Source organism: Schistocerca cancellata, chromosome 7 (assembly GCF_023864275.1).
Source record: "Schistocerca cancellata isolate TAMUIC-IGC-003103 chromosome 7, iqSchCanc2.1, whole genome shotgun sequence".
In the NCBI taxonomy this organism is placed as follows: Eukaryota; Metazoa; Arthropoda; class Insecta; order Orthoptera; family Acrididae; genus Schistocerca; species Schistocerca cancellata.
Genome location: NC_064632.1, coordinates 317,433,837 through 317,461,484, shown reverse-complemented (window position 1 = coordinate 317,461,484; position 27,648 = coordinate 317,433,837).

Genomic DNA, 27,648 nt, shown 5'->3' with positions numbered 1-27,648 from the left:
AAGGTTATAAGTTCCACAGGAAGAATTATGATGATAGGAGTCAGTGCTCAAATTTACGATAGGGATAAGTATTACGTTCAATTAGCAATGGCCTGTGTTCAGGAACTGCCACAAAGTGAAAGATAATTCCGTTGTATTGTGACGGCAACATCTGTGCACTGAAGACAGCGTAAGTTCCACACTAGAATACCAGTATTGGAATAACGAACCCGCGAGAGGCCAAGTCGGAGGAGGCAAAGATTTCTGGGCCCCAGCTGGTCGCTAGTAGCGGCTGCAGTGCGGGATCGTCCAGATTGGCCTGCTGCCGGAATCACATGTTGTAGAGCCTGGTAGTTGCCCTGCTTGTAGATGGTCAGCGGACAGAACCAGCGGAGAACGGCCAGGCCATATCCTAAATACACACCTGGCAGAGTGGCATCTACTCGATACTCAAATGACAAGTGATTTGAGAAGGCCTAGTAGCGCTTCCGATTGTTACCCAGTTGCAGGGTAGTGCGTTCTGCTGGTCTCGGGGCTGGCACCTCTTGTGACGAAGTTAGTGTTGCATCTTCGCGTGGTGATGGCTGAAGTTCCACTTCAAAATCAGTGTGTATCACAGTCCAGCTTGTTACGGTTGACACGCCATGTCTGAAATACTGTTCCGTCTCGGTTTTCCAAGGGAGTGCCTTCTGTGGAGCCGGAGCGCGAGCAACATGCAGAACGTCCCTGTAAAGCGGGTAGCAGCAATCGCAGGCGAACGCCTCGGTTACCTCAGCAACTTCCTGCTCCTTGTATTTTATTCCATATAGCTTCCTAGAGAACATAAACTTGTGAGAGATTTAGAGGTGACCAATAACAAAACAAGACACGGGTGGAGTTATTGTTAGATTGATTTGTTTACGTCAGGTTAATTCAAAGTCTTTAATTGCTTATTCTTCTATTGCTCGTTCTTTTATAAGGAGAATTTCTAAAGGGATATAGATCTTAGTCGTTCTGGTTATATTTAATAAACTGTTGAAGCGACTGATAATTTTTAAATTCTGCTCATAACCATTCTAAATTAATTATAAGCTATTATCAGAGCATAATGATTTTTGTTTGTCAGTGTATTTCTGAGAAATTTTGTAATTAGAGAAGTTTGTTTGTTACAGAATAAATGCTTGGGGATTTTTGATTTTAGTATTTTTTCAATAAGCGATTTGATGCTGCTAACACTGTTCAAAAAATCGTGGTCTGTCATGGAGGGTAAATTTTATTAATGTAACGTGTTGCATGACTATGAAAAAAGGAGAGAAGTTTTAATATTCACACAACGCAAAGGGGTGATGGAAGGTGTGCATCTGGGAGGGAATCAGTGTCCTGTGTGAAATAAGACTTCTTTAAAAGACTACTCGGGCGACGGCAGTGCGGTAAGGGCTAGCGAGGACAATGTCCTCCTGTGCCAAAATGAAAATCAAGACTGCCAGACTGTTAGAGAAATTTCTGGAAGTTACTGGAAAGATTTTGTTCATTAAGAAAATCTACATCAGCACCAGGAGTAAGCAATGCCGCTGGAGAAACTCATCCAAAAATCCCTGAAAAATCACTAACACATGGGACCAAGGCAGCCACAGCCAGCACCATGAGTTAGATTCATTAACGGGAAGTACCAAGATGCAGTACAACAGCCGAGTCGTTGATATCAATCACTATGGATGCGGTAAAATCTGTAAGAAGCCTGTACGCATTCAAGGTAGAGAAACTGCATTTCCTGTAAGTGCCCAGCAACATACTATGTGCCAAGAGTGATTCATAACAGAACTTAACACTAACTTACCGTTAATCTTCATTTAACATTAGTGAGCATTACTTTACTTGAGGAACTTTTTCATTTCTATCAAAATCGTTAGTACTCGTCAGGCTGATAAGCGCACTGAACAAAAAAATTAGTCACGTCCAGAAAACAATCATAATAATACCATGTAATACCGCCTCTATCCATTCCAGAGGCCTCAGTATGGTGAGAAAGGGAATTTACGTCGTATCCAGATGAACTTACCTTCCCGTAAAGCTGCCAAATCGCTAGGTTGTTGACAGGAACACTCAACAAGCTGTGTGCACATAGACCCAGACATTCTGTGTGGGATTTAAGACCTGGTGATTTAGTAGACCACTGAGATGTGACAGGAAAGTTATATGTGCAGCCCTGTGAGCACGGCCACTCTCGTCTTAGAAAATGGAAATGTCCTCAGTATAGTCATCACAAATATGTACAAGAAAGACAGACTTGGTCAAACGGAATGATGAAATCAACAACCTGGTTCATGATCGCCGTTACCTGACTCAGTGGGTCCAAAAGCAACGGTACGAAAAACAGTCCCGAAGTGGCACAGAACAACCTGCGTCCTGAACTACACTCACCACACTCGTTGATTATTGCTAATTCTTACGCCTGTTCACCGCAGTTTCTCATACCTAGGGAAAGATCTCGCCATGAGGCTCTGTCCGCTCCTCTGTCCTCTTTGACAAAGCTGTTGACAGAAGGAATATGACTATTTATACCGCTATTCTTCGGCCGCCAGTATTTGTCATTTTTATTAAAAATTTAAGATGTGGCTGTCATCGAACCAGATCCAAGAGCGTTTTTCTCACTAGTCAAAAACAATACACTTTTTTTTGTATCCCATAGACCATGGCTGAAAACAGCCTAACGAGGCGCAAAACTATGTATATGGTACTAATATCTGCCACTGTCGAACATTTTTACAAACTGTGGTGTTACTGCTGAAACATCGGCATAGCCCTGTGGATGCCACAAAGATATGTACCAGGCGTCAGATCGGTCCCCATAGAATCACGTGAATTTAGTTATATCTGTTAGGCAATGGATAACTAATCTATTAAACAGCAGTGGTCGTAATATACGTGAAACAGGGTTGTTGTACAATAGAATTTTCACTCTGCCGTGGTGTGAGCGCTGATATGGAACTTCCTGGAAGTTAAAACTCTGTGTATGACCGAGACTCGAAATCGGTACTTCTGCTTTTGTGGGCAAGCACTCTGGCAACTGAGTTATCCATTTACGATTCACGACCTCTCCTCAGAGCTGTACTACCGCCAAAACCTCATCTCCTATCTTCCACCCAGAGCGCTTGCCCTTAAGAGGTAACGGTCCCGAGTTCGACTCTCGCTCCGGTACGCAGTTTTAACAGGCCAGGAGGTTTCATGGTAACTCACAAGATGATAAAAATAGGATGTGCGTTGAACTACTGAATGAGACGATGGTCATTATAAAAGCCTACACATTACAATTTTCTGTGAGCTTCAAGTCAAACACAAGGACATAAAATCATTATTTTCATTAAATATTGGTACAGTACAAGTTACAACGGAATTAAAATATCAACACCTTCACAAATGACAGGTAATGAGTGTGTGTGAAGTCTTACGGGACTTAACTGCTAAGGTCATCGGTTCCTAAGCTTACACACTATTTAACCTAAAGTATCCTAAGGACAAACACACACCCATGCCCGAGGGAGGACTCGAACCTCCACCGGGACCAGCCGCACAGTCCACGACTGCAGCGTCTCAGACCGCTCGGCTAATCCTGCGCGGCACAGGTAGTGAGGTCGAGGTGAATACGTTAACGTCAACACTACATTTGGGGGAACGAACTAGCTTCGCGGTGATCACACAGTGATAGCCAAATGTTAAATAAAGGAACGAACAACAGGTAGAATCACGTATGCGCCAATTACCTTGGTTAAATATATGTTGAGTTCGAGACTAGTAATAGACATACTCGAATGAGAAATGTAAAAGCCATATCGTCAGTCTCCAAACTCTGCGAAAATCCTGTCACTTGCGAACGCTGCAGCTGTTCACCATACTTAGCGTTATCGGTGCCTGCGAGTGGCGGGTGGTGAATGAGAATTTTTCGAGGCATTCGACGAAGGTCTGCGTGAGGGTAGTCTTGGCTGTCGGCGGGAGTCTGTCGGGATTCTCCACTCAGCATGCTGTGAGGGTGCACTGGTTGCAGTTTAAACAGTTACACACTTTAAGAGTAGACTCCACATTCCAAGCTGAGCAGTATATTGATGAGCGTATCTGCAGTCGATGCAAATTACAGATTTTTCTTTGAGGAGTTTGGTCTTCATCGGAACAAGTCCGTCTGACCTGCAGTCAACGTACGTCTTACCGAACTGCCAGCTAGACGTTCACAATCTCGGTAAAGTCAAGAAATAGTAGTTAGACAGAGTTTACGTTGCGATTATTTTCTGGAAGGCATCATGTTAACTTGACTACCCCCTTTCCATTTAATAACTTTGGCAATTTTGACATTATGTGTGAGCAATAATTTTGATTCGTGTTCTTTAAGTCATTTTGATGAACGTTTTATTTCTGTGTTCATATGTTTCGTATCATGTTTAAATAGATCTGAGGAGACCAATTATTCATCTTAGTACCTAGTTCTTTCAGGTCATTTATGAATTTATTAAATTTATTGTGAGTTGAGGAGATGTTAGGGGAACAAAAATCTTATACTAAAATTCCCAACTTAATGCCACTTCTAGGGTGACAGGGTAGGACACGGTTTGTTCGTTGTCAATGTTAAGTTGATTGCACGAGTATTATTAGGGGTGAGGCTTAAGGGTGTTTCTGCCACAAGGAGATTCCAAGTCAGGTTTTCTAATAATGTGAATTGAAGCTTACCTCTTACTACTTGCGAGCCACTGTGGGGATTTTGTAAGGTTGGTGAATCAGTGCGAATCTTGTAAGTTGGCAACCTTATAACGTTCCAATGCACACAAGGGTTTCCCTCATTCCACGCGTCTGATAGACCAGTAGGTAAGGTATATAATGATTATATAGTGCTGCTGCCCCGTACACAGAAGGTAATTAATATGTACCCGTCGTCATTGATGCCTTTTCACGTTTCTTTCGATTATCCTTAGTGGAGCAATAGCAGCTGGAATAACGACTAGACTTCTTACCAAAATATTTTGCACATTTCAGGTACCGAATTCTATAGTGAGTGCTAATTCACCTGCAGTTGTGCCAAGGTGATTTAAGAGACTTTGCTTTTAGAATGGTATATCTCATATGTCGACCATTCCTTATTACCCTCAGCCTTCTTTCACTGAGAAGGCCTATAGTAATTTGAAGTCAGCCCTAATAGTATCTTGGTGAGCATGTAACAGAACATTGCCTGTTGCTATGCACCTGTGTCACAAACCGACGTTAATATGCAGACTAGGTTGTTTAGCGCTGTTTGCGAGACTTCACTCCCCGTTGAGTTGCAGTCGGCTTTTATTTACGCGGTTCTTGTTATTGTTTCCGACTGACTTGAGAAGAGTTGACTGTTTGTTATTACATGTTAAATTGCTTCCGCCCATTAATTTGTTCCTGTTATCGTGGGTCAGAATGAAATATTTTCGCCTTAGGTTTAGACTGGTCACTTATTATTCTGACTACCGGTGTGGATGACGAGAGTAAAATTAAGTGGTACAACTGGTATTATCTTGTTCAGTGAGTGCGTTAGGTTTTTCAAATCGTTCTAGTCGATGCTGTACTTTTGCTTGGTTCTGTCTCATTAGGCTGCTGTGATCTGCACTGTTTCTTACAAATTTCTTCCAGCTGTCTTACGCTTGTACTAAGTCTACCACTGCTTGTGGTTCTTGGTTTATTATTGAAGAGTTAATAGCTACTGGCGTCAGATACAGGCACTGTTATTTTAACTTTGTTTAACTTGTGGAATTTAGATTAGCGGTATATATTAATATCATAAATACTTATTCTAAATATATTTCTGTGTGTGGGCAATGCAATGTTAAATTTCTTGAGTTTCGAAGAGCTATCCGGTTTTGTGAACTGGTTAATGTGTGTTTGTTAAATGTGTTCTATTTACACTCCTGGAAATGGAAAAAAGAACAAATTGACACCGGTGTGTCAGACCCACCATACTTGCTCCGGACACTGCGAGAGGGCTGTACAAGCAATGATCACACGCACGGCACAGCGGACACACCAGGAACCGCGGTGTTGGCCGTCGAATGGCGCTAGCTGCGCAGCATTTGTGCACCGCCGCCGTCAGTGTCAGCCAGTTTGCCGTGGCATACGGAGCTCCATCGCAGTCTTTAACACTGGTAGCATGCCAAGACAGCGTGGGCGTGAACCGTATGTGCAGTTGACGGACTTTGAGCGAGGGCGTATAGTGGGCATGCGGGAGGCCGGGTGGACGTACCGCCGAATTGCTCAACACGTGGGGCGTGAGGTCTCCACAGTACATCTATGTTGTCGCCAGTGGTCGGCGGAAGGTGCACGTGCCCGTCGACCTGGGACCGGACCGCAGCGACGCACGGATGCACGCCAAGACCGTAGGATCCTACGCAGTGCCGTAGGGGACCGCACCGCCACTTCCCAGCAAATTAGGGACACTGTTGCTCCTGGGGTATCGGTGAGGACCATTCGCAACCGTCTCCATGAAGCTGGGCTACGGTCCCGCAAACCGTTAGGCCGTCTTCCGCTCACGCCCCAACATCGTGCAGCCCGCTTCCAGTGGTGTCGCGACAGGCGTGAATGGAGGGACGAATGGAGACGTGTCGTGTTCAGTGATGAGAGTCGCTTCTGCCTTGGTGCCAATGATGGTCGTATGCCTGTTTGGCGCCGTGCAGGTGAGCGCCACAATCAGGACTGCATACGACCGAGGCACACAGGGCCAACACCCGGCATCATGGTGTGGGGAGCGATCTCCTACACTGGCCGTACACCACTGGTGATCGTCGAGGGGACACTGAATAGTGCACGGTACATCCAAACCGTCATCGAACCCATCGTTCTACCATTCCTAGACCGGCAAGGGAACTTGCTGTTCCAACAGGACAATGCACGTCCGCATGTATCCCGTGCCACCCAACGTGCTCTAGAAGGTGTGAGTCAACTACCCCGGCCAGCAAGATCTCCGGATCTGTCCCCCATTGAGCATGTTTGGGACTGGATGAAGCGTCGTCTCACGCGGTCTGCACGTCCAGCACGAACGCTGGTCCAACTGAGGCGCCAGGTGGAAATGGCATGGCAAGCCGTTCCACAGGACTACATCCAGCATCTCTGCGATCGTCTCCATGGGGGAATAGCAGCCTGCATTGCTGCGAAAGGTGGATATACACTGTACTAGTGCCGACATTGTGCATGCTCTGTTGCCTGTGTCTATGTGCCTGTGGTTCTGTCAGTGTGATCATGTGATGTATCTGACCCCAGGAATGTGTCAATAAAGTTTCCCCTTCCTGGGACAATGAATTCACGGTGTTCTTATTTCAATTTCCAGGAGTGTATATGTTTCATAAGTACCACTGACATTGCTATATAGACATATCCTGCAGAACGCTGCGTACAGATCTCTTAACTGGTGCCAGGTTTGAGTCCTGTCCACATTCCGTTGATTGCAAAAGGAAGTTAAGAGTAACTGAACATCTGCTGTCATTTATTGCAACCTTTTGGGACTTATAACTTATGAGCACATTTCTGTATTATTTTAATAATATTATTAATGTGTGAATAATGTTTGACACTGTAGCTCTTCAACTCCCTAAGCACCTACCTCACTGGCCTTTCAAGCCCGGATTTTTCAATTCTCTTGTATGTCACTATGGTAATTGTCAGTTTTGACAGAAATGGTCACGTAACAATGTCACGAGAAAGTTGGCATGTATTTCCTGCAGAGTATTTTTATACAACTTAATACACAAATAAAACAAACAAAAAGTGATCTATATATAAAATTCAATTAAAATTGCTCCTGATATTCCTGAGGTATGAATCTACGAGGTGCATTCAAGTTCTAAGGCCTCCGACTTTTTTTCTAATTAACTACTCACCCGAAATCGATGAAACTGGCGTTACTTCTCGACGTAATCGCCCTGCAGACGAACACATTTTTCACAACGCTGACGCCATGATTCCATTAATGCGGCGAAGGCTTCTTTAGGAGTCTGTTGTGACTACTGGAAAATCGCTGAGGCAATAGCAGCACGACTGGTGAATGTGCGGCCACGGAGAGTGTCTTTCATTGTTGGAAAAAGCCAAAAGCCACTGGGAGCCAGGTCAGGTGAGTAGGGAGCATGAGGAATCACTTCAAAGTTGTTATCACGAAGAAATTGTTGCGTAACGTTAGCTCGATGTGCGGGTGCGTTGTCTTGGTGAAACAGCACATGCGCAGTCCTTCCCGGACGTTTTTGTTGCAGTGTAGGAAGGAATTTGTTCTTCAAAACATTTTCGTAGGATGCACCTGTTACCGTAGTGCCCTTTGGAACGCAATGGGTAAGGATTACGCCCTCGCTGTCCCAGAACATGGACACCATCATTTTTTCAGCACTGGCGGTTACCCGAAATTTTTTTGGTGGTGGTGAATCTGTGTTCTTCCATTGAGCTGACTGGCGCTTTGTTTCTGGATTGAAAAATGACATCCACGTCTCATCCATTACCACAACCGACGAAAAGAAAGTCCCATTCATGCTGTCATTGCGCGTCAACATTGCTTGGCAGCCATGTGGTCGTTCGTCAGCATTTGGCACCCATCTGGATGACACTTTTCGCATTTTCAGGTCGTCATGCAGGATTGTGTGCACAGACCCACAGAAATGCCAACTCTGGAGGCGATCTGTTCAACAGTCATTCGGCTATCCCCCAAAACAATTCTCTCCACTTTCTCGATCATGTCGTGAGACCGGATTGTGCGAGCCCGAGGTTGTTTCGGTTTGTTGTCACACGATGTTCTGCCTTTATTAAACTGTCACATCTGCGAATACACTTTCGACACATCCATAACTCCATCACCACATGTCTCCTTCAACTGTCGATGAATTTCAGTCGGTTTCATACCACGCAAATTCAGAAAACGAATGATTGCACACTGTTCAAGTAAGGAAAACGTCGCCATCTTAAGTATTTAAAACAGTTCTCATTCTCGCCACTGGCGGTAAAATTCCACCTGCCATACGGTGCTGCTATCTCTGGGACGTATTGACAATGAATGCGGCCTCATTTTGTAACAATGCGCATGTTTATATCTCTTTCCAGTCCAGAGAAAAAAAATCTGAGGCCTTAGAACTTGAATGCACCTTGTACGTCACCCCTCTTTCACCACCACCCCTACTGCTAATGGAGCTAGGTGGTTCTTACCCTCACAGTGCTTCTTCCCTGATAGTGATATTTCTGTCGAGAATGATTGAAATCGACCCTGTAGTGTAGTAGTAGACATGGAATGTCCGTTCATTCATCCTCACAGTAATTTTTTTTTTTTTTTTTAAATCGTATGCATCTGTAGCTTGTTAAATGTGGCGATGGTGGGACTTTTTATGGAGCGAGGGGACTGAGAATCGTCCCAGAACTGAACCCTCGAGCCGTGCATCTCGTCTGGGAGCTTTCTCGTCCAAATACCTCAGATGAAAGCAATGTCTGCTATACGAGCAGCAGAATGAGGTGGACGGGGCAATCTTTAGGCAACGTCATTTGACGCCATTCTGTGAGTCCATTAGCCGAGTTATTCGCGAGCAGCAAAAAATAGCCTTCCCTTTTAATCCGACGGGGGCGCGTCGCGCATTCACTCAGTGGGCAGGCGGCAAGGTGGACGGGCCGCCTGCAGAGTGCCGTGCCGCCGCCAGCTGTGCCCTCGGGGGTTCCCCTCCGGCTGGGAAATGGCTGCCAGCGCGCCCGCGGTTGAATTAATGATGGCGGTGACACGGCGCGCCCTCTGCCGTCCGTCCATTAAGCAGAGGCGCTTCCTAGTACCCCGCCCCCCACCTCCTCCCACCCACGTCTCGTATTTACCCCGTGCTCCTTACACGGACTGTTACCGCTGGAGCGTGACTGTCACCGACTTTCCTGAAAACATCGGTCGCGTAGGCAGCGCCTGACACCAACTGCTGTGCTGACTCTGCTTTGGATCGAAAGACAGATTTAGCATGCAGCTGCCAATACGAGTATTGCATGTGCACTATATTTCGGGAGGAACGTGCTATATTCAACAAGGTAGTACTATATATCATAGTCAACCACGATGTATATATCAATGCGAGTCGTCTCCCGATCGGAAGATGAAATCTACCTTTTCGTTCATCTACAAATATGCGAGACAAACCATCATAAGGCACATGATGGAGGAAACTTCATCAGCGACCTCCTGTCGTACTACATCTGCGTACAGATCGCGTGATAATTTGTTCCCTGTACACTACTTGATGGAAGGATTATGGAGACCACTGTGTAATGTGGAATTGACCACTTTGTCACTACAGGAGGAGAAGTCAATATAAAAGGGGGCAGGGAGATCGTGTAGTCAGTAGAGCTGATAAGAACAGCTTCGTGTCTTCGAATCTTGACTAAGCGCTGGACATCACTTAAAGCAACAAACCATCAGTATCAAACCATGTAGCTACATTATTCGACTGTTGCTCACCTGATTGTGAAATGGAAACGCAAAAGAATAACCACTGCTAAACAAAGACCATGCATACTTAACGTACAACAACAAGCAAACAGGGACTGTTGAGCATTGCGCAGAGTGTCTGTGAAAAATCGTATGGTTTCAGTGGAAAAAATTACCCGTGAGTTGCAGAGTGCTGAAGCAGTCCAGCTAGCACAGCGACTGTGTATAACAATTTAAAAAGGAGGAGGTACAATGGTCTAGCACCTACACATAGGCAACACATTCCTGCTGCCAATGCAAAACGACGTTTGCGGTAGTGTAAAAAGCGACGTCACTGAGCACTGAATGACTGATAATGCGTGATTTGAAGTGATGAATCAAGCTGTACCCTGAGGCAATCCGATGTAGAGGCTCGGGGAACGACAGGAGGATGCTACCTGCCATCTTTTGTAGCGCATACAGTGAGGTACGGAGTGAAGGGGTGTTTCCGTAGTTAGGGTGTGGTCCACTTAATGAGTTTGAGAAAAAGCTAAATGTGGGACGATATGATCACACTTTACAGCATCTTGTTTCTTGCAGAGTAGAGCAAGGGCTCGGAGACGATAAGTGTACCAGCATGAAAATTCTCCCTGTCATAAGGCAGTGACAATGGTATGTGCAGTGTAACACTCCTCAAATGTACTGGCTGCTCAAAGTCCTGACGTGAATCCATTGTAATACCTTTCGGATGAGTTAGAACGTCGACTTCGCTCCAGCCCCTAGCTCCCAACATACTACCTTCTCTGGTATAGGGTCTTGAGGAAGAATGGGCTGCCCTTCCTACACAGACATTCAGACTCGTCAATGAAAGTGTCCCAAACAGAGTTCAAGCCATCATACAGGCGAAACGTGGATAAACCCCATTTTAATGTTCGCTTATAGATCTCTGTATAGTTCTGATCAAATATTGTACGCCGAAAAGAGTGTAATTCAGTTAGAGACGGGGAAGGACATGTAAGATCATCTGAATGAGATGCATAGTTTGTGAACTGATGATATAACGTCTGTAAATGGGTTAAAGGTTATGCTCGGCACTTAATTAATAATTGACCGTTTTTATAGCATTTAATTATATAATACGGAATTTTACAGTTTTCGGCTTTCTTACATAGTTAAATCTGTTAAAACAAAGCCCCAAATACAGCAATGCAAGAGTAATAGGTGCAGCATTGCTTAAGCCCCGTCTTTCGCAAAAATCTAACCATACATATTAAGGATAACGTGGCTCACAGCCCTAACATAGGAGTAGGAGTGTTCTGATACGAATATTAACGCCAAATGCTTTATACACATGAGAACATGAAAAGTGCTAGCGATAGTCTGAGCCATCATAGAGGTCGCTATTGAGGAGATAACGTAGAACCCAACCTATGTTATTCATAGTCATAAACAGAGAGCATACATCTAGTCAAAATAAAACGGCATACGGTACGCAGTTGGATAAGGAAGAAAACGTGGCAGAAATTATGCAGGATATTTTAGACGTGTTGCATACAGCACTTTAAGGACGATTACTATACTTTCTGCGTGAAATGTAGATTAATGAAAACCATTCTTGCTGCTCAGTGAACAGAGTGCGTTTCTTGAACGCCTATTTCGGTGTTCTTATCGTGGAACTTACTTGTTAAATTAGTCGCACTCTGAATCAGTAGAAAGTCATTAAAATGTCCAGAAATATGCCCGTCCTGAGAGAAATTAATAATACAGATAATCAGATTAAAGCGATATGGGATATTGTCAACTGGGGACAGAACAGCTAGCAGCTAGCCAGTGAACAAGATACTATAACAATAACATAAATGACAATGTTGTTATTGACAATTCATTACTTGCAAGATTTTTAATTACTTTCTAAATGCAACAGCAGAAGTAGGATTAAAAGCTTAAGTGTAAGTATCAAAAGAATATATTCACAAAACTTGATGCCTTTAGAAAAAACAACAACACCCTTCACTAGAATTAAAATAATTATTGAGATTATATAAAATAAAATCTCATATGGTGTTGGAATTTCAGACAGAATACTAACAAGTTGTTGTAACTTAATCAGTAATGTTTTCAATGACATGTAAAGGATCATTGGCACAGGATTTTTTCCAGTTAGGTTAAAAAAGGCTATTGTTAAACCTCTTTATAATGAATGGAAGAGAAAAGCGAAAATAATAGTCGTCAAATTTTTTACTGCCACCATTTTCCAAAATATCAGAAAAAGTAATTAACTCAAGAGTAGTCTCACATTTAAGTAGATACAATTTACTTCGCATAGCCCATTATGCACTGCAGAAGGGTTACTCAAGTGAGAATGCTATTTACACATTCACCGTCAAATATTAAAGGCCTTAAATAATATAATACTGCCATTTCGTATTTTTTGTGATCTTTCAAAGCCACTTGACGTGTAAATCACGTTAAAGTTGTAGAAAAGCAAAGTTCTGTGGAATTGTTGGCTTCCCACAATACAAATGATTTGAACGATACTTAAACGGAATTCAAAAGGTTGTGATGAAAAATTCAGACATTAAGGGAAAGGATGGCTATTTTAGCGATTGGGGAGAAATCACAAAATGAGCCCCAACAGGTCCTACTTTGGGTCCATTCCTGTTCCTTAAATATGTCAATAACCTTCCACTTAACATTTGACAAGCAGAATTGATACCTTTTGCTGAAGATATAGTGGAATGGTAAATCCGATTATACTACTGGTATGATAAATCATTTTAGAGTGAAATCAACAAAAGGATTGCTTACGACGTTTTAAAAAGCATTATTAATACGTCTCTGAAAATTGACAGATTCTTTGTCATGAGGGAACACATTATATTCGATTCTCTTCAACACATAGTCATACAACAACTGATCAAGCACGTGAAGAAGAGTAATTAAATAGATTAGAATGCCCTAAATATCTGGGTGTACATATTTATGAAAATTCGAATTCATATTACTGGGCTTCTCAAACAATTAAGTTCAGCTGCTTTTACTCTACATGTAACTGCCACATATGAAAACAAACGAATCGACCTCCTGAGACGTTTTGCACATTTCCACCCAATTACGTGTAAGGGATAATTTTCTGAGTTAACTCAACACTAAAAAGGAAAGCAGTTCGCAGTACATCACACCTTCACTGTTGCATGAGATGCAAAATACACTCCTGGAAATTGAAATAAGAACACCGTGAATTCATTGTCCCAGGAAGGGGAAACTTTATTGACACATTCTTGGGGTCAGATACATCACATGATCACACTGACAGAACCACAGGCACATAGACACAGGCAACAGAGCATGCACAATGTCGGCACTAGTACAGTGTATATCCACCTTTCGCAGCAATGCAGGCTGCTATTCTCCCATGGAGACGATCGTAGAGATGCTGGATGTAGTCCTGTGGAACGGCTTGCCATGCCGTTTCCACCTGGCGCCTCAGTTGGACCAGCGTTCGTGCTGGACGTGCAGACCGCGTGAGACGACGCTTCATCCAGTCCCAAACATGCTTAATGGGGGACAGATCCGGAGATCTTGCTGGCCAGGGTAGTTGACTTACACCTTCTCGAGCACGTTGGGTGGCACGGGATACATGCGGACGTGCATTGTCCTGTTGGAACAGCACGTTCCCTTGCCGGTCTAGGAATGGTAGAACGATGGGTTCGATGACGGTTTGGATGTACCGTGCACTATTCAGTGTCCCCTCGACGATCACCAGTGGTGTACGGCCAGTGTAGGAGATCGCTCCCCACACCATGATGCCGGGTGTTGGCCCTGTGTGCCTCGGTCGTATGCAGTCCTGATTGTGGCGCTCACCTGCATGGCGCCAAACACGCATACGACCATCATTGGCACCAAGGCAGAAGCGACTCTCATCGCTGAAGACGACACGTCTCCATTCGTCCCTCCATTCACGCCTGTCGCGACACCACTGGAGGCGGGCTGCACGATGTTGGGGCGTGAGCGGAAGACGGCCTAACGGTGTGCGGAACCGTAGCCCAGCTTCATGGAGACGGTTGCGAATGGTCCTCGCCGATACCCCAGGAGCAACAGTGTCCCTAATTTGCTGGGAAGTGGCGGTGCGGTCCCCTACGGCATTGCGTAGGATCCTACGGTCTTGGCGTGCATCCGTGCGTCGCTGCGGTCCGGTCCCAGGTCGACGGGCACGTGCACCTTCCGCCGACCACTGGCGACAACATGGATGTACTGTGGAGACCTCACGCCCCACGTGTTGAGCAATTCGGCGGTACGTCCACCCGGCCTCCCGCATGCCCACTATACGCCCTCGCTCAAAGTCCGTCAACTGCACATACGGTTCACGTCCACGCTGTCGCGGCATGCTACCAGTGTTAAAGACTGCGATGGAGCTCCGTATGCCACGGCAAACTGGCTGACACTGACGGCGGCGGTGCACAAATGCTGCGCAGCTAGCGCCATTCGACGGCCAACACCGCGGTTCCTGGTGTGTCCGCTGTGCCGTGCGTGTGATCATTGCTTGTACAGCCCTCTCGCAGTGTCCGGAGCAAGTATGGTGGGTCTGACACACCGGTGTCAATGTGTTCTTTTTTCCATTTCCAGGAGTGTATATTATTTTTTGTGCATGCACGTAGTTCTTTGTTCGTGGAGTTGCTGCTTTGGTTGGGCTCAGCCATTCCTTTCCTTTCCTTATTTTAGCATAAAGATATCATTTCTCGTTACCAGTAACGATGCAGGCTGGGAATGATCAGTGTTGTTCACCAGTCAATTGATAACGAGCAAGTAGTGATGCACATATGGCCACCCACTGATTTTTGTGAGTTTGGCTTCGAGCATTCCGTACCCATATGTCCGATTTTTAAAGCTTCTCCATTGCATGTCAGCCTCATGGGGCTCATTTGGTGATTTCTCTACACTCATTAAAATAGAATCCTTCCCCACAATGTCTGAATTTTTCATCATATCCTTTAGCATTTCGTTTCTTAAGTATCAAATCAATCATTTGTGTTGTATGAAGCCAATAATTCCATAAAACTTAGTTTTTTGACGAGTGCCGCGAGTGGTAGCTGTGCGGTCTAAGGCGCCTTGTCACGGTTCGTGCGGCTGCTCCCGTCGAAGGTTCGAGTCCTCCCTCGGGCATGGGTGTGTGTGTTGTCTTTAGTGTAAGGTGGTTTAAGTTAGATTAAGTAGTGTGTAAGCTTAGAGGCCGATGACCTCAGTATTTTGGTCCCATAGGACTTACCACAATTTCCAATTTTTTTTTACTTTAGCATGATCTACACGTAAAATGGCTTGGAAAGATCACAAAAAATATCAAGAGGCAATATTATATTATTTAAGGCTTTTAATGTATGATGGGTGAATGTGTAAATATCATTCTTACTTGGGTAAACCTTCAGGAGTGCATAATGTGCAGATAGTAGACAGTGTTTGTGGTATAGAAAGTGCAAAGGAAACGATGACAGTGTTAGAGAAAAAGAGGGACAGAGTGGAAGTGGAACATAGTTGACAGTGACAAAATGTTAGCAAGATAAGAGTGAAGGAGACAGTGCCAGTGTTAGAGGAATAAAGGATAAAGTGGAAGTGGGTGAGAGCCAGTGATAATGTGAGACAAAGTCTAGGACAACGACAACGAAGAGAAGAGAGTAGTGATAGTGAGAGCAGCAGTGGGAAGGAATGAGAAAGATAGCAGCAGTAAGAGAGGGCGAGAGGGTGACCGTGAGTGGAGGCAGAGTAGGACAGAAGGAAGCATACTGTGACAGTGAGACAGGGGACAGCGACAGTTAAAGAGACACAAAGTGATAATGACAATGAGTTGGAGAATGGGCAAGTGGGAGTGGATGGGTACGAGCGACTTACAGCGATGGACTAGTGGGTGTGAGCTTATGTGAGCGATATGTAAATTGCATATTATAAAGAGTGCAAATATATTCGCATGCACTAAAGGTGGTGTGGCAGATTGTATGAGGCAGTTCTTCGCCCAGTTTTCAGTTACTCTTTCCAAACAATAGCATATTACTTTTTTTGGCTCCGATACGACTGTTGTTCCGCTGTTACTTATAGCAAGAAGTTTTCACGTTCTTCGTTTGTTTGCAAGAGAAGAAAATTTTTAGTTACTAGTGATCAGCAGTAGATCACTGACGAGTTCTGGATTTAATTAGCTGTGGCGATTTGTTAATAACATACCTGCTTTAAAAAACGGCCGCTCATTAGGTGTGCTTAATGCTGGGATGCATTACACATACCTTGCAGCTGCATCCAGGCTTGCTAGATCCCTCTGTCCCTCCACTTCGTGTCATTATTATGGCCGGTGTGCTTTAAAATATAAGGACAACTTCATTTGCTGTGGAAGATTTGTTATTCTTCTGGTCCATGGAACGATCTTACTTTCTAGGTGGCAATAAAACTGCACTTCAAGGCTTTCTCTTAATTCACAAAAGGGAGAGAGGGAGGAAGGGAGAAGTAATATAGAACTGACGTGGAAGTCATGAAGGCTAACCCATAAAATTTGTGTTTTAATTTGGTGAAATATTATATATGAATTTAATACTTCCATTTGGCTACACTAATTGTACAAAAAGATTACATTAATGATTGCACGTTGTAGCTCATAACTTGCACACACTTGTCGCACACTGCAAGGAATTCTCTTCTTTACATCTGTTTCAAGGTTATTGAGACCACAGAAAGACGGCCAAAGGAGCGTAGCAGTTTAATGGTAGGAAGTAATTACGACCTTCTGAAGTAGAACAATTAGAGCTTGATTTTTAATTCCTCGTGACTCCTGTTCAAAGTGCGTATCTATTACTATATGTCAATAACGCTATTGCATTAAAAACCTGTTCTTTCCTCATATCGCAATGAAACAATAATTGTAACTGCCCTAACTAAACTCACCTCACAGTCATTGTCACTAACAGTACAGATTTGTTTAAATTTATGAAACCCTAAAACTAACGAGATTGGAGTATTTTCTTTTTTTTTTTTTTTTCTTGTCCTCTTATTCACCTTTGGCCTCTTTAAATGGCTTCGGAAATTCATAATTCTTTCTGCAACCTTATTATCACAATCCTGTAATCCATAATAGGAATTCTTTTCCTCCAGTAAAGCTGTAACTTCGATATATTGAACGTGTAAGTCCATCATAGTGCAGAAGCTGTCCCAGCGTGTGCTCACTTCTTGTTTCAAAGTTAATTTCAGAGATGAACAGTAACCACTTTTTCATGTACCTTACAGTGCATTTTGCAGCATTTATCTTTGCTGAAACGTCCGGGGCGTGATACTTAGTCAAATGGTGTGTTTATACAGTGAGCAGCACGAGGAAACCTTCCGCGGGTATCCAAGGCTTTTATTGTATTGGTACTCTCGCTGGAAGAAGAAAAAAAAAACTATGCAACGCATCTGACGATATGTTCCAATCAGCCATCTTTTCTTCTATTCTTTCATAATATTTACTCCCATTGTCTTAACAACCTGTAGGTAAAATGTAAATAAAACATTAATCACAAAATGGTTCAAATGGCTCTGAGCACTATGGGACTTAACATCTGTGGTCATCAGTCCCCTAGAACTTAGAACTACTTAAACCTAACTAACCTAAGGACATCACACACATCCATGCCCGAGGCAGGATTCGAACCTGCGACCGTAGCAGTCCCCCGGTTCCGGACTGAGCGCCTACATTAATCACAAGACATCAGACATAATCTGGAGGAAACGTGAATGTTTCAAGCGCAACACATCTCCATGCCCGTAATGCAATTGTCGCTTGGAACCGGCAATACTGCAGTCCGCGTTAGTGTCCAGACTTGCGCGGACCGCCATCATTCGTGAAACGGCCAACAGTTTGTCCTCGTTTCCTATACAATATTAAATCCTTGATGTCGACATAGTCTTCGTTATTTGACAGACCATTTAACCCTGAGATCTGAGCCAAGCTAAGGACAGACTCCCTGCAGCAGACACCGCCACAGCTGGCAGCGTAACAATGAGCCGATTGCACCGTCTTGCGACCCTACTGAGCGCATCGTATCTGGGCTTAGCTATCTAGTTAAAAATTCCTTAAACAGCCAGAACAAATGGGGAAAGTAAGATGTGGTTAGACGCGCGACAAAGTGCATATCAGTGCCGGTTGTATAGAGCAAGCTATCATTGCATCAATGTCTTCAAAGAAATCAATAATTTTACTCCTTCTACGGCCATTGTGTAATGTGCACTGGCAGTGAATAACACAAGAAGAAAGAAATGCCCATTACAAATGAGAAAAAACGGAAGTGAAGGGGTATGGAGAGGGAAAGCTTGACATTTCCTTGAAAATAACTTCTAGGTAACAAACGCAGTAGGTCAAGGGGAGTGTCAGGACAATTTGTTAGTGTGGGTTGCCTACATCAGGACCAAACATATACACCTATTGTTCTCTTTTGATCGATAGCCCCTTAACCTATTGTTAGCCTAAGAAGATTATGACCCCTTAACAAGTTCTTTTGATTGACAGGTTGTAACCTATTGTTCAGTTAAGTGATTTGCCATGTCACCCCTTATCCTACTTCCCCTTCCCCCCTCCTCTCCCTCCTCCTCACCTACCCCTACGGGAACTACCCTCGCTGATACAAATACACTTTCCATATCAATTTTATTTACTAATTAATTAAATCGAGCAATTAATTAACCCCTCCCACTCTGTGAACCCCCCATCCTCCTCATCTAGCTCTCCTCCACCAGGAAATTGGTGGCAAAAAAAGTGATTGGTCATTTGGTGGGAAATCGATAGCAGTGGATGGAATACTGTTTAAACAATTTAGGCAATTTAAACTGCTTTAGTGATAAAGGCTGTGTATGGAATATAGTCCATGTATTTGTTTAAAGAATTTGTCAGGAAATCGATTTCAGTGTTTGGAGCATTTAAAAAATTGCGGTGCTTTTTCATTTCGATGGTTAAGGACACACACACAATTACACAATCACAGATCGCTTAAACATACCCTAAAATTTCTTTAATATCTCACTACCCACGCAAGCTGCAATAAGTTCGGGTGTGCAGGAGAGACTCAGAAACACCACCAGGCTCACCTCACCACTGTCGGCTGTTGGCTGCTTCAAAGCTACACGAAGTACTGTGCCAATGCCCGAACAAAAGCATAACCTGAGAAATACACGCTCTCCCTCCTTCCCTCCCTCCCTCTCTCACTGTCTCTCTCTGTCTCTCTCTCTCTCTCTGTCTCTCTCTCTCTCTCTCTCTCTCTCTCTCTCTCTCTCTCTCTCTCCCTCCCAAGGGACCATGTCATGTCATGTGCCACTGCACTACCTGGCCTGGATGCACTGTCAGTTGCAGTCGAATCAAACTGTAAACAAAGCAGTGTTTACCTGGTAAATCCACAGCTCTGGATGTCTTGGAAATATTTCATCACTCTGTCAGATCGATTGACTCATTAATTAAATCGTTATCCTTTGTGTGGGGCGGTTTTTCCTTGCTTTCTATTGGTAAATACTAGCATTGGAATATTTGGTGGGATTTGATCCTGCAACGACTCGCTTCACAAACCATATTGGATTTTCCTTCCCTTGCCTGCTATTGCTGGTTACTGACACAGTTAGGTCATCTGGCAGGAAGTTCATTGCAATACAATTATCGGAAACAATAAAGTGATCAATTGGGAATTTGACATCACGACTAGGTTTTTAAAGCAAAATGTAATTCCTAAACTGCTTCTCTCCGTTTCATTTGGAAGGAGGTAAAAGGGTCTACCACTTGATGGGATAGTAACTACAATAACAACAAATACCTCCGCAAGACACAGTCCACTGCAATAAATTTAGAAGCTCTAAACACGACACACTTAAACCATTAACCAATCCACAGTAATAAGTTTTAATGGCTAGATGTCAGAGATTGCTGTCAATCGGGAAGTTAATGTCGCGACTGGGTTTTTAAAGCACTATAGAATTCCTATATTTGTTTTCTCCACTACATTCAAAAGGATCAAAGCCCTACCGCGTGACAGGGTAGAAACAGCAGCAAATACCAAGACAAAGTCCACTGCGATGTACTGAGAAGCACAAAACCTGACACACTGAAACCATGATCCTGTCTGTAGCAGTAGTTGTCATGGCTTAATGTCGGAGATCACTGAAGCACTTACACATTCCATGCGCTCATATCCTGAGGTTCACATGCAGTGCACCAATGTCCTCATACTCCAGCAGTGCCAACGCTCAGAGGTCGGTAAAAACAACAGCCACGGCAGCATCAGCAGCAGTCGTGGACATGTGTGTATGCCAGAGTGCACCACCCCTGGCCATGGAGGGCATCGGTGATTGTTGGAGCGGTAGTATTCGGATATTATCAGTACGTCCACCACAAACACCCACCACTTTGAATCGCCTCTCACGTAACCCACACGTCCCCTTCTACCCCCATTCGAACAGAAAACTAGTCACTTCACTAGTCTCCACTAATGCAGATAAGAGCAGACAGCCTGGCGCATTCTTTGTACCTAACCGCCTGTCACAGATTGAGCAAATCCATTACTTCCAGTTGCCGACTCCTCGTAACTGCCCTTGCAGCCAGCTGCAGTGCACTGTGAAACAAGCAGCTGTGGCTTGGATTGTACTGTAGTTCTATTCAATTTCACCCTGACACAGACCGCTGCAATTTTAAAAAAATCCATTTACGCACTCTGAGACAGCGATGTTGTTGACCATACAGCTCGAATTTCTCATGCAAAATGTAGATTCCTCCCTTTTATGCAAGTTATTTTCCAAGGCAGAAGAAATCAGGGCATACACCTTTTCACGTTGCTGAACTATCGTTACTTGCTGTGCAAACCCTGTAACAGTATGGAATAGGCTACATTTCCTCTTAATATTTTGTCTTCAGGTTGAAACAAATTGTTCTAACCAGCTTAATATCTCTTACACCATGTATCACAGGACTGGAATATTAAATTAATTTGACCGCTACGGTCGCAGGTTCGAATCCTGCCTCGGGCATGGATGTTTGTGATGTCCTTAGGTTAGTTAGGTTTAACTAGTTCTAAGTTCTAGGGGACTAATGACCTCCGCAGTTGAGTCCCATAGTGCTCAGAGCCATTTGAACCATTAAATTAATTTTTGCCGCATGATGGAGTACTAAGACCTGCCTGTTACAGAGCGCCTGCTGACTTTGGAACTCCCTTAAAGCAGCCAAATGCCTCGACACATATCAAGTCTCTTAAGGATACTGGGTACTTATAAATGGTGGAAAAAATCCTGATTACATTGATATATACATTATAAGGCTTCAAATGAAAAATGACATATATATACCAAATTTTAAAGTTATGGTCATTATGCCGCCACACCCTCTTTATTTTTGTTACAGAAACAGTATTATTTGTAAAAGAATTGTGAATTTCCTGTTTCCAGCGATTGTATGTATCATACATTGTATATGTTGGTAACAGTGCAGGTTTCTACTGTCTGTTAATGATTATCTTTACTAGTATTTGCCTTTGTTTCGCTGAAGCAGTTTCTTCACGTGTTACTGAATGTTTGTTGGCTAAGTGCTATATATATTTGTAGAAGTAGATATCCTTTAGTGTGCCGTAAATACGAACTATGCTACGCATTAAGAAATTCGATAAAAGGAAATTCCGTGGTAACCAGTTCACAAACAAAGCAAGCCACACTGTTGAAAGAACCTATGTATCTGTTCTTCAGAGAAGGAACTCCCCCATGGCACGCCTCGTGATTTAAATTCTTGTGTTAACAATGACGCAGTTTGTAGTACATTTGTTGTTGTTGATGTGGGCATCTTATCTTCTTTGATAAAGGAAGTGGAGAAATGTAAACAATGTGATGGTGTAGACTGTCTGGAAATAACTGAACAACGAAGTAGTGTTTAGCGTCAAAATTAGTTGTTCTATGTAGATCCTGCATCAAATCTGTCTCGAAAATGACTTCGAACATCTTGCATAATTCATATGATGTGAATTTGAAGTTAGTGTGTGCAATGCTTGCAATAGTAAAAGGAAAATAGGCTGCTCTACGTTTCGTGGTGGTTCGATGGACCTTCCTCCTCCTCCCAGTAGGTTCAGAAAGTACATAAAAATACTTTTAGGTGCCTTGACGGTTGCGTCTAAAGCATCTATGAAAGGTGCAGTAGAAAAACTGTAAATATTAGTGGAACTAGGAACATTGCTGTTGTACTTGGTGGGACATGGCAACGTCGAGGACATCGTTCCTTGAATGGTGTCGTAAGTGCTACTTGTCTGGAGAATGGAAATTTGTTGATGTTGAGTGCTTATCTAAGAACTGCCACACCTGCCATGGTAACACTGAAGGACATATTAAAGAACATCAGTGTTCTAAGAATTATGATGGTTACAGTGGAGGTATGGAGTGTGATGTAGCTCTAAAAATATTTCAGAGGTAGGTGCCAGTTTATAACGTTAGATATACGAAGTACGTGGCGATAGCGACTCTAAAGCTTTCAGTAAAATTAATGAGTCCAATGTCTGGTGATAACTTGCTAACAAACATGGAGTGTTGCGTACACGTGCAAAAGAAGATTGGAGCTAGATTGAAGAAGCTACGAAGATAATTGAAAGGAAAGATGATATCTGACGGAAAATTTCTGTCTGGCCGAGGCAGATTGACAGAAACTGAAATAGACGTTCTTCACAGTTGTTATGGACTGGCCATTAGACGAACTGCACCTCTGAATGATGTTACAGCAGTGAGAAACGCCGTATGCGCCACCTACTTTAATAAGTTGTCCTCAGATGACAACCTTGTTGACGGACTTTGCGCTAAAGGAGAAGATTCTTGGTGTGGTTACCAGAAAGCAAACGAAAGTAGTCAAATATACCATCATAAGCATTCTCTTCCTGAGCCTGCTGTGAATGAAATGAAACCAATTTGTAGAGACCTGAGTGACTCTGTTTTGCTTAGTAAACGTCTTCATGGAGGCACTCAGAATACAAATGAAAGTTTAAAGCATTGCATATGGGAAAGATTACCCACGAATGATTTTGTAGGATTAAATACATTAAAAGTGGTATGTTTAAATGATGGCGTGATAACAAGGTTGGAAGTCCTGAGAAATTTAGTCATGAAATGTGGCTCTAATGTGGAAAATCAACTGCTTGCATGTGGCAGACAACGGGAGCATGAAGCCGAAAGATTCGCTCTTCAAATTACCAAAGAAGCAAGAAGTGCGAAAAGGAATGCCAAGAAGAGGCCTGGAGATGAAGAAATGCTGCAGGATGAAGACTACGCTTCAGGAATGTTCTGAGGCACAGTTCAGTTGGGCTAATAGCTTCATTCGCAACTTCCCGCAGGTTGTATTTTTCAGAATTCAAGTATAAAGATTTCCTAAAGTTTACAAAGCATTGCTCTAATTTTTTCTATAACTTGCAATAGTCCATAATTATGTAGCAGACCTAGACTTTATTGCAGCACCAACTAAATTATAGAGAAAAAATTACATTTTTTTAGGAAAACAATTATAAAAATTAAAACGTAAGATGTGATATTGTTTGATCCTTGTAATATACATAATAGGTGGGATTAAATAGGTCTAGTACCTCAGCCATCATGTCATGCATATCTGGTAAAAATCTGGTCTCCTTCAAAGGTATGACATTAGAGTAAATGGTGCCTCAATTTGAGGAAGCATTTTGGAAAAAAATTGCATCAATTTCTTTGTAATTTATTTAATAACTCTAAACAGGTTCAAAAATATTCAAAATACTTCTGATTTGTTTAGAAAGTGTCCTGCATTAACCGATATCAACAAAAAATCTGTTCAAATGGTTCAAATGGCTCTGAGCACTAAGGGACTTAACTTCTGAGGTCATCAGTCCCCTAGGACTTACAACTACTTAAACCTAACTAACCTAAGGACATCACACACATCCATGTCCGAGGCAGGATTCGAACCTGCGACCGTAGCGGTCACGCGGTTCCAGACTATAGTGCCTAGAACCTCTCGGCCACCCCGACCGGCCAAAAAATAAAAAAAACAGTAAACTTATACATTATAAACAGTGCCTGAAAGAAATAGGTGTTGATTTATACATGATATTGAGCCAGAAAAGTACCCTGTATCCTTAAGGTAACAACTCAGGGAAGTTGTAAGTATTATGTTTATAGTAGGTATCACTTCATAAATTCGGTATTACATCTGATTTTATTAAGATGGTCGTCTCTCCCTGTGTAGGTAAGAAATTGAAATATCTTTAAAAGATATCGCCACAACGAAAACAAAACCGCCTGACTACCACTCCAAGTCAAGAATCACATCTGTAACACCACACCCATCGCTCCCACCCGCCAAGCGCATGTCATTGATACACTAATTAATGAAACTGATCATCAGAGTCACTTCGCATGGCGAATGATTGTTTTTTCCAGTAGTCGAAATACACTCACCATGTGGTTCAACTGGGAATCCCGGAGGGAGGACGATGTTCTTTTTGAGGAGCACTATCAAAAATCGACATGTGAAGCTGACCAAAGAAGGATTCTACCACCAGCAACATGCATTTCACGTAAGGACTGCACTACTGATAACACGATCACAACGGCTGTGTTACCGTCACCCAGTGAAAGCGTCCACAGGCACACACAAGAGTCCCTGGTACAGTTACGCTTTCTAGTAGAATTGCTGCCTCAGGTTTGTAATAGAGTCTATGAAGATGTCTTTTAATGATTACAGCCATTGGTGATTCTTATTCATGCCATCTTAATATCCCAGAATACGTCACAGTTTTGGAACGTATCTGCTAAGGATCCCATACAGCAAAAACTCTAGTGCAGTTTTTTACATAGTCCCACTGAATCCTGTATTGCTCTTCAGTCTCTGCCCTGCCTTCCCTGCAGCTTCGTCCATGTGATCGTCCCAATTTAAGTGGAAACCGAACAGAAGTCGGAGAGCGCTATACCTAAGATATTTTGCATCCCATGGAGAAAAAGGGTGAACTGAGTTAATGTGAAAGGACCATGTTTTGACCACTAGATGGAGATGAGAACATGTTGTCATAGCTGTGCCAACTGTGTAGAATTTGTAAAGCCAGTGGCAAACAAAGCTTTTTCATGCAACTTGAGATAGTATAAACAATTACATTGGTGCTTCTTTCAAGGAAATTATGAAGATCAAACGTGGTACAGGAACTGGAAGAAGAATGACGAGTGTGTTACTCATTGTGACATGTCTCCAAACTACATACAGGTACAGCAGTCCAAGGAAGATCTGCACCTCTCAGGACACATTCGTGTCCGTCATCCATACATTGTCTCCCTCATCGCTATTTTGTTCCAGCCAACAGAGAAAAACTGTGAACTATAAAACTCCGCTAACGTCACCTGGTAGAGAACTCGATAATATATCACTCCACTCATGTCTTCCGATATATCGAAAACAAATACCTCAGGGGCTGCCATCGTCGATATGTGGGGCTTCTATTAAATATTCAGGTATTGGTTCATTGGAGAGGTGGCTCATGATTGAAGTCACTTCCACAGACCAGTGTAAAGTTTTGTCACCTATACTGTGGAAGGACCATATCCCACAGGCTATCAGTTGCAAGCGAGAGTCCCTATGTCGTTGTTTGACAAATAGTTTTTTTGTGGTGTAGCACATCCAAGCAGTTTATGTCTACAGCTACATATACAGCCTTTATTCTGTGTTCTCCACTACGACTTCAAGTTCTATGTCAGGTGCTCAACTGACATCCATCCATTGGCTCTCAGAGGGAACTGGACATCGTACAGTGTAAATTATGCTGCTACTGCTCCCATAACACACAGGATGACTGAAATAAAAGACAGAGGCGCTGTTCCTTATAGACAAAAACATGTCAGTCATCACAACACATGGAAACAGGAAGAGTTTTGCAGCGTTGCAGGTGTTTCCAAACAGCTGACCAAGGGTGACTAATGACCTTTACATTTAAAGTCATCTTTCATAGTTATGTGGTAGCAGATGTCTAGGCATTCTATTTTGATTGAGTCTACATATTACAGTCCTGGACATGATCACTGTTTCAGTACAGGCCATCCCCAGAGGGTGTTGTACCCACCAAGACCCTCTCTCCATCTCCAATAAGTGAATATCAGGCAATCAACACCTGTGGACTGATAGGATGGTAATGACACTGTCAATGTACTGTAGTAAACACCACAGTTGATAGTGCGATGAATTTTAGCAGTTTTACCAGTTTTTCTGTAATTTCAGTAGCAACCAACGATTCAGCAGTATGCTTCCCAGTTTCTGTATCATCGCTAAACCACCCCTAACTGCGAATGTAGATAGACGACTGTGCGGTGTGTCCATTCATTGTTAATTCTTAAACATATACAGGGTGATTTTTTCTACCATGTACGAACTCTAGGGTTTGATCAATGAGAGGATAAAGAATGAAAAAAAAAGTCTAATGAACCTTTGTCCAGAAATGCATGGTTTACATGCTACAGATCATTTATTCAGTCATACTTTGTTACAGAGACTGCGGTCTAATAGTGCTGTACCATGATGCCACACTTACAGTATGTATGGTTTCCTCCTAAAGGGTGCTAATTGTAATATCTCTTTATATTCGATGAATTATTCTGATACAATTCTACCCTTGAATGACGTTTACAAATTTTCTATCTTCATACTCGCAGAATCCATGAGCAAAATAGTTTCATACAATAGCTATGCCATGCACGCATAATTATTCTTTGTAGTACTTCTCCGGTTAGCAAAAAAAGCTTCCGAGATTGTCTTCGTGCCGATTAGCCTGAGCTTGGCTTGAAGAATTGTAATCTGAATATTGAGATTTATGACAAAAGATAGTTGAGACGAAATTGTACGATTAAAAGGGAAATATATATATATATATATATATATATATATATATATATATTGCTCCTTCATACAAAAGGTGTGTATTTGACATTTGAGAATTAATGATATTCATCGATATATTGCGTAGTTGTTAATCAGAAGGGAACTTCCGAAAGACTGGATACGAACCTGCATTTAATAATACAAGAGCTCCATTACTTCTTCGGAAGGTTAAACTTCATCAAAACCAAATATCCGCTTGATCTGAGGTTTCCCGACTGATTATACAACGCTCCCAAAATTACGAGGCATTTTATTTTTACAGATTAGCAGACTGCCGCAAAGCACGAGCCTGCAGAGAAGAAGAATCATCACCTGATTTCATTCTAACAAGTAAAATTTCTTAATCATTTTGAGTGACTGAACTATGACTGTGTTTCCTATCATGAAT